The sequence below is a fragment of the Equus caballus genome, chromosome 5 (genome assembly GCF_041296265.1).
Source record: "Equus caballus isolate H_3958 breed thoroughbred chromosome 5, TB-T2T, whole genome shotgun sequence".
Lineage (NCBI taxonomy): Eukaryota > Metazoa > Chordata > Mammalia > Perissodactyla > Equidae > Equus > Equus caballus.
Window position 1 is genome coordinate 81,426,267 of NC_091688.1, and position 8,385 is coordinate 81,434,651.

Genomic DNA, 8,385 nt, shown 5'->3' on the forward strand with positions numbered 1-8,385 from the left:
AATCTTGGAGCAAAGTAACATTTCATAAATCTTGTAGAAAGAACCAGGATTGTCCAAACAGGCATATGCTTCTTGACAGCAATGTGACAGAGCAGTCTAAGACACAGATAATTTATAATTTATCTCTAAACTCAGATTGAAGAAAGACTCAAAAGTAACATTTCATGTAAAAAGTGTTTCTTTATCGGCCAAAGAGGACAAGGGAGCCTTTAGATTTTCTTTTTTACAGTAGATAGGATTGGGCAGGAGGCTCCCATGGCCCTTCTGGGGTGGAGGGATGGAGGAAGAGGTGAGTAATTTCTCTTGGTTATTTGGAATGGAATTTGTATGGAGAACACTTTGGAACAGGACAGGCTTTCATTCAGTCCGACTGAGGAGCTGGATGGAAAAGGATTTGTTTTTCTAATAAACTGTTGGTCAGAATCTCAGATTTCAAATTTTTTCACTCACATTTAATATTTTAATCTCTACAACTAGTTTCTTATTAAGAAAAAGTAGTTATCCAGGTGATTATTCTGATTCTCCTAGTATTAATGGATTGAATTCATCCTTATTGCTAGATAACAAAAGATAAAAAATCAGGAATATTGGATCAAAATTTCAAGATAAAATTCTTTCTTTGATAGCATTCCTCTTCTAAAACAATACATTCATGGTTCATAGTCTTTGGTAGGCACTCGCACCGCAAATACAAAGAGACATTTGTTCAGAGAAAAAGGCCTCCACCCAATAATTTCCCAGCCCAGAATAGTTACAGAGAGTTGTGTGAAGATTCTGAGGATCCGAGTGTAAATAATTCACAGCAGTTACATTTGTGTTACAGAATTATCCCTGCACAGTCCACAGCCTTCCAGAATGAGTAAACAAGAAGAAAGTGTACAACAAGTTCTTGAAATCTGCTGAATTCTCAAATGGAGAAATTCGCTTAAAGGAGGCAAAGGAGATCAGGAGTCTCACCCAGGAGGCAGGCAGGTGAAACACCAGGATGGTTTTCTTCTCATTTCAGAAGGCAAAGATGGCCTCCTATTTTTATTTTATCATTTTAATTTTATTGAAACATATTTTTATTTTTTATTTCTGTTTGTTTAAATGTATTTACTGTTACTAATTTAAGAATGTAAAGATGGTCTCCTACTTAAAAAATAAACACTGGTTTTGTTTCTTAAGGTACAAAGAGGTATTACTCATGAAAAACCAGATGTATGTGTTGTGTGTTATGCATGTGCATGTGTGCCTGTGTATATTTCCACTCTATACACACACATAGCTCTTATTAGTGCTACTGAGGATATGGCTGCCAGACAGAAAAACGTACCTCTTGGGCCAGCCTCATGGCCTAGTGGTTAAGTTCAGTGTGCTCCGCTCTGGTGGCCCATGTTCAGTTCCCAAATGCGGACCTACACCGCTCAGTTAAGTGTCCATACTGTGCTGGTGCAGCCCACAGACTGAAAAATCGAGGAAGATTGGCATGAATGTCAGCTCAGGGTGAATCTTCCTCAGAAAAAAAAAAAAAACTACCTCTTTGTAAATTGAGTGTGAAATAGATATTTTATAAAAATAAGTTTTAATTGTTACATACTAAAATCTACTTAGATATGTGCAATATCTGCAGATATTTAATCTGGCTGGTAGTAATTGAAATAAAATTAAGAGAATCCAAGGCTACGACAATTCTTTTTCCTTCTTTGGCTTCCTCTTAGAGGATTATTATTTTACACTTTTATTTACAGGATATTTGTGGAGGTTACGTTTCAAAGATCGAGTAAAAGGCGCACCAGCTCTTTCTGAGAGCTTGTTCTCAGAAACCTCGAGGTGGAGAGTGAGAAGGATGCATAGATCTATGTGCCCACGGGTAGGTATTCACTTGTCTGTAGTCGTTTTGGGCGCTCACGCTTAGTCAACGACACTCCTGAAGGAAGCGTAGTAGGGATGGTGTGCAGGAGGATTGCTCTCCTGACTAAAGCCTGAAGCCTTTTTTAATAAATGATTTCCTTCCCTTAAACAAAGGAGGAGAGCTTCCGGCTGTGTAAAACCTTTACTCACTAATCTGCCAAAAATGTAAATATTTTTACAAATATGTTATTTACTAGGCAGGAAGCTTTTGGGGAGGTGGTGGGTGGTAGAGGAACACAGATCAATGTGCCGGCAGTAAGAGCTTTATGACCACTCCAGACCCAACTGTCATTCCTCCGGTACCTCCTGTCAGTCTGACTAAATTCTGTCATCCCTCAACCCGGTTTAAATTAACAGGTAATTTGTAAATGTCACTTCAGGTTAGGCCGCTCATTTTGTTTCTACTCTACCAATGCAAAGTCTAGGACTAATTTTTCTTGTCTTCTTTTAATAGGATTTTCATTTATAAATAGAATTATGTTCTGAAAATAAATTACAGTAAGTGATGCACAGAACGGGGAGCAGCAGCACTTTCATAGAATTTCAAGCACCTACATCAGAAGAGATTAATAAAAACACTTCAAAGGCTAAATTCTATTTAAGCAGAAGACAGCTTTTGGTTAATATTTAATCTGAGTAACGGAGATCTTGCTGGAAAATATAATTTTTTAATATCTAAATTAATTTTCAAAACAAAACCATTAATTTTGTTTGGAGAGTTTGTGCAGTGGGAAAGTTTTAGTAATATATTTGTAGAGGGAAAAGTTAATCAATTAATTTTGCGGCGAAAAAATTAGCTTTTAATATTGTGTTTGTTCTAAATGAATTCTTATTATTTGATCAGGTGTAGTGCTTTAGAATTCTTCTTCCTGAGCCTTTTCCATCTTAGTAGGCAAAGGAGAAGTCTCTAGGGGAGGGAACTTTTTTCTAATCACTCTTCCGTGGCTGCCACGCCCTTTGCCTGGTCCTTTATGTAAAAGGCCTCAAGCTGGCACCCTGTGCCTCTCCACCCCTGAAGGCTGCGAGGCTGGCTAACGGGCTTTGGCGTGTGGAAAGCTTATGGCACTGTCGCCATAGTGGGTCCATTGCAAACATGGGATTTTTCGCAGAGAGGCAATTGTGATTAGAGACGCAGTGGGAAATCATGTTAGGTTGAAAGGGAAAATGAGAGCTCTTGCTCTCCAAGTCACCGGACAAATACCCACCAGATGTTAACTGATTGAGACAAACAATGTGTGTATGTAGGTATATGACTTGAATAAAGAAATTCATGGAACTATCAAGTCAATCATTTGTGCCACCTCCCAGTTCTGTCATTTACTAGCTTTGCCACCTTAGACGTGTCCTTTCTCCTTTCTGAGTTAGAAAATGCATTGTAAATGTAATACTGTGTCTGGTCTGACTCAGGGAGGGTTTATGTAGCTGAACCACGCTGCCCATGCTATAATCCTATTTTGTGAGAGCTGTAGGCTTTTTAACAAAACCACAGCCTTTACTACTCTCCTAATCAGGACTGGATACGGCTGGACTGAGAGACCTTTGTCTTTCTTCTGTCTTGCAGCTGGGGCAGCACCATTTTAACAGGAAGATAAAGGGCATCTTTAATACTTAGGATCTGAAATTAGTTTAACAGAAGCTCCAGGTTCAGTCCAACTAACCATTCTGTTGCTGTGTTCTCCTACCTTCTCCCTTCATCCTATTTTGCCAATGCTCCTCTTGGACTCTTCTCTCTATATTGAGTGGGAGATGTGGAGACAAAGAAATTCCCATTGTGTTTGGTCCAAGCCTTCACCGAGTTCCTTCTCCATCTCTTCTCTACTGTGGTTCAATGAATAAGTGCCCTGTGGACTTCTTAATTCCCTAAAGTGACTATCTTCTTACTGGATATAGATGTTTAATAATTACAGTCATGTAATCTCATTATAGAAATTTGGGGAATGGGAAAATTGTTACTTAGAACCCCACCATCCTCACATGCTGTTGTCATATTCCCTTCAAGTATTTTTTTCATATCAGCTTTTTAATTCCAATGTAATTTTTATCAGTATACATATTATTTATAACATTTTTCTCTTAATGTGCCATTTCCTTTGCCCATGTTTTCACATAGCTTTTATAGTAATCGTATTTCCAAAAGAAAAGATTATTAATTAAAGGAAGCACAATCTGAACTCTTTTAACAAATATTCATATTGCACTCACTTTAGGAATAGTGATTGAGAAGATTTTATGTATCTTGCATTTTGCTATTAACAATTTCTTCCCAATGACAAAGAACTGACATTTTCGCTTGGAAACAGTGCTGCCATGGGCATGGCTCCATTTGCTCAGGGCTGGGCCTCTCTGCGGGGTATCCACCTGGTAGAGGGGGCTCTGCATTCCCTATCAAACACCTCTTCACCCTGTGTTGAAGCTTGTTCACATGCATGAAGCCTTCTTTTTGGTAGATGATATATGTCAGAAAATATTTGGCTATGAACCAATTCAGAAAGAACAGGGAGACAGAGTGAGCAAGACAGACAGAGCATCCTTCTTCCTTGCCGCCTTAAATAATTCAAGAAAAGAGTACTCTTTACAATGGACTGCGTTAAATGCACAAAAAAGTGTCACTTTTACCCAGTTTTTTTAAATTATATTAATAGCATTTTTATTTAATATCTTTCCTCTTAAGCCTTTTTTTTGGGGGGGAGGGAACTGATGTAGACTGTTAGGGTAGAGGGCCAGGGAAAGTGTATTTTAAATCTCTGAGTCATTATATTAGCTTTTAACAAATTGCTACCGAGGGACAGTGAGTGAATTTTTATTGATAAAGAAAGAATGGAGGATTGCTTCCTCTCTCTGTCTCTTGTATGCATGCACGCTTCTTAATTGAATAATTTCACTCTAAATTCTCATTAGGATTAGAAGGATTATTGGAGGTGGTAGGTGACCCCCACATCCTAGAATAACTTGTCATCCTCTTAAAAATAATAAATTGTCTTCAGGTTTTCATTGAAACCATAGGTTAAAACTAAAGCCCCAAAGGAGAAATTTAGCACTGATGAGCGTCAATCCCAACTTTGCATTAGTTTACCATGTTAATTTATGACAAATCTACCCTTTTTTCCCCTACAATATTCTTACTTGTAGCTAGAAGAAATAATTGGTAAGGTGGAGACATCATTACCAGTCAAGTCTCCTGAAATTGACTTTAAAAATTCTTGCAAAATATAAAGCATATGCTTAAGAATAATATTAATTTGGTTGTGGGCAGTTTGCATGTGCTTTTTAAAAAACATGTAATAAAAAAAAAGACCTGCTTCTTGTTTACAGAGCCCAGTACTTTGAAATTTCTCATGACGCAAAGCAGTCCTTCATGTACATAACCTATGAATTATCCTTGAAATAAAATCTTTAATTACAGTTGACATTTCTGAACCCATTGCAGGTGGTGCCCATCTGAAGAGTGACATTGTTTACTACACTACAAGGCTCCGGGCCTGGTGTCAGAGATTATAAACCAATTTCCATCCCAGCTCTAATGCTGGTTTAATATCAGAAGAAGAACTTTACTGTGTAAATATTAAACATTTTGTTTAAATATTAAGTACCAAAGGTCTTTTCCTTTTGATTATTAAAACAGGAAGGGCCCCAACTTTGAAAGAGGTTCCTTGTTGTATTAAGAAAATGACTGGTTCTTTACCTGCAGGTTAATTATCACTGGCCGGAGACGCATGCTTGGGCAAAATGTCAGTTGTCTACTTGTACCGTTGTGAACGTCGATCCTTAATAGCTGACCAAGAGTCTGTATCACTAATAATGAGCTTATAGGAATTGTGCGTTTTCTGTTACTCGTTATCCAGGAAGTGATCTTATGATAATTGACCAAAAAAAGCAGTCTCCTTGCTGGACGCAGGTAGAGCAGGAGAGGGAATCTCAGGGAAGTGGCTCCTGAGTGACCCAACTTTTGCATTCCTTGGTTTGATCAACACCAAACTGCAAAGGAGCTGATCATCTGAAGGATTGACAAGGAAGGATCCACTGTGAAACATATGCTTGTTTGCCCACCTAAGACTGAAATTAAACCAGGGAAGTGGAAATTTATGAATACCTGTCCCGCAGACAAATATTCAAGATGGATGCAAACTCTCCACTGAGAGATTACATCTTCCACGTAATTGCAACGGGAGCTACCGTGAGAATATCACAATTCCTCTCAATCATGGAAAAATGAGCTGTGTTTTTTATTCTGTGGTACACAGGGTTTGCTAGCTTTGTATCCTTTATTTTACGCATTGTCTTTAAATCCTTGAGTGAGAACATTCTGCATCTATTAGGCAAGTCTGAGACATCCAGATGTTGCTCTTAAATTGATAGCTCTTGGGTCTGCCTTATTGAAGTGCTTATAAGAAGGCAAATAAACGCTGGTTTTAGGCTTTTGGTATTCAAATAAATTCAACACCCCTAAATATGGAAGCGTCTTTAGAATTCTGTCTGAGAAAGATGATGAAACCAGGCAAATCTCGTTAGAGGAATGTTTTAGAGCACAGCGGTTTGATGAGAAAAGGGAAAAGGGCCTCTGCTGATTTTTTTCCTAGAATTGTTGAACCTAATAATATTTACATGTAGAGGGTTGGATGGTGACATTACAAAGCAGCTTATAGGACATGCGTCAATTTACCAGTACCTCACAAGCACTTTAAAAATCCCTTTTCAACTATTTAATTGATTAACATATGTGGATATTGAGCTACTATTTTTGCCTGACATTTTGGTGAGCCTTTAGACATTTAAGGTACATATAAAAAGTCGAGGTTAATTTACTTAATCCAGTCAGAAAAGTGTTTTACTTATTAAACTGTTCAATGGTAGGAAAACAAATTTGGCTAGTTAAGGTGTGATCAGATTTTATGGGACTTTAGCAACTAGAGAAACGAGGTTGGGAGCAGTACTATCCTTGAGCTGCGTGATTTGGGGAGACTTATGTCACAGTGGTAAGAGGGACATTTGGTAAGGGGAGAGACTAGGACTGGAGAACCCCACTGGAAGCTATGGCAGTAGTCCACTCAGATTAAAAAGGGTTTAGGTTATTGCGGTAACAGTGGACATGAACAGGAGAGGTGGTTTCTAGAAAATTTTATATTTGGTGGTTACTAGTAGCTCTTTAAAAATTATGTTTCTCATTATTTTTCCTCATATGAGAGGTATGGAAAATGTAACCCCATGGCCAGAGAATGAGTCAAGGGTTTGGAAGGCAGGCATTGTTTTCTTGGTGAGATTAGTGACACTATGTGACTTTGGACTTTCTATACCTTCTGGCTGCCCTGCCCTGGCATTCAATATGACCACAGCAGATGATCTAACTACCAGAGAAGACTTTGAACATGTTTCGAGGTACCTGTGTGAAAGATTCTTTAGAATTAAAAGAATTCTTCTTAATATCCATGGCAATTTTTTTTTCATTCCAACCACCCAAAGGTAGGAGGCCAGCTGACATTTTGAGTCAAAACTCATACATTGTTAACCTTTTAAACATTAGTTTGCCTTTTCCTCATTTGTGTGTCATTTGTTAGTATCCTTCAAAAATTTCCTTTTTGAAAGATTTAGACTGCTCCTTATTTAATTTGGTAGTTCAATTAAATATGATTCCATTTCCAATGCCTACTTTAGCGAAATCTTTGAGATCCCTCCTTAGTTGAGATTTCTTTAGTCTTAGGGTGCTATTTTCCAAGTACGAATATACTTTAAATTGTGAGGAACTTTTTATGGTTAAGAATGTTCACAGTGACTACAGTTAATAATATTGTATTTTATATATGAAAGTTTCTGGGAGAGTAAATCTTTAAAGTTCTCATCATAAGAAAAAACATCATAGCTATGTATGGTGACGGATATAACTAGACTTATTGTGGTGATCATTTTGCCATTTATACGAATGTCGAATCATAATGTTGTATACCCGAAACTAATATAATTTATATGTCAATTATATCTCAATAAAAAGTCTTCATATTTTCTACGAATATCTCTTGCTTACTTTTCACTCAAAAAGCAACAGACTTCTTATTATACAAAAAGATCTCTGCCATACATACTAAAGATATAATAACCAGTGATATTCGTTCATTCAGAAATATATCTATGATATAGAAAGCACATGCCAAGTGTATAATGCGTCAGTAGATAAAAGGTGAACTCCAACTGAAGAAATCTTTGAACTGGGGCCTGGACAGAAGTAGGGTTATGATAGGGAAGGAGAGCATACTCAGCTCAGGCATGCTTTTTGCAAAGATATCAAGACACCAAAGTCCAAGGTGTGGTGAGGAGAGACAAAGGAGGCCAGGGGTGGCCACTTGGAAGTCTATGCTTAGTCCACGTTTGGTACAAACAGTGCACAGATAGAAATGTTTGAATGCTATAAAATGGAAAGAAAATATGGGGATAATAGTAGATATCAAGAGGAAGAGGAAAAGGAGTCTGATCAAGCTAAATTGGCCTATTTTTGAAAAAGCG

At 37.6% G+C, this 8,385-nt stretch overlaps 1 long non-coding RNA gene across 1 annotated transcript; it reads left to right on the forward strand.

The window, feature by feature from the left end:
* Positions 1 to 739: 739 nt before the first annotated feature.
* LOC111773597 (uncharacterized) lies at positions 740 to 7,895 on the forward strand. The gene is made up of 3 exons (XR_002808238.2): positions 740 to 972; positions 1,731 to 1,852; positions 5,321 to 7,895. It is a non-coding gene; the product is annotated as an uncharacterized lncRNA (long non-coding RNA).
* The last annotated feature ends 490 nt before the right edge of the window (positions 7,896 to 8,385 follow it).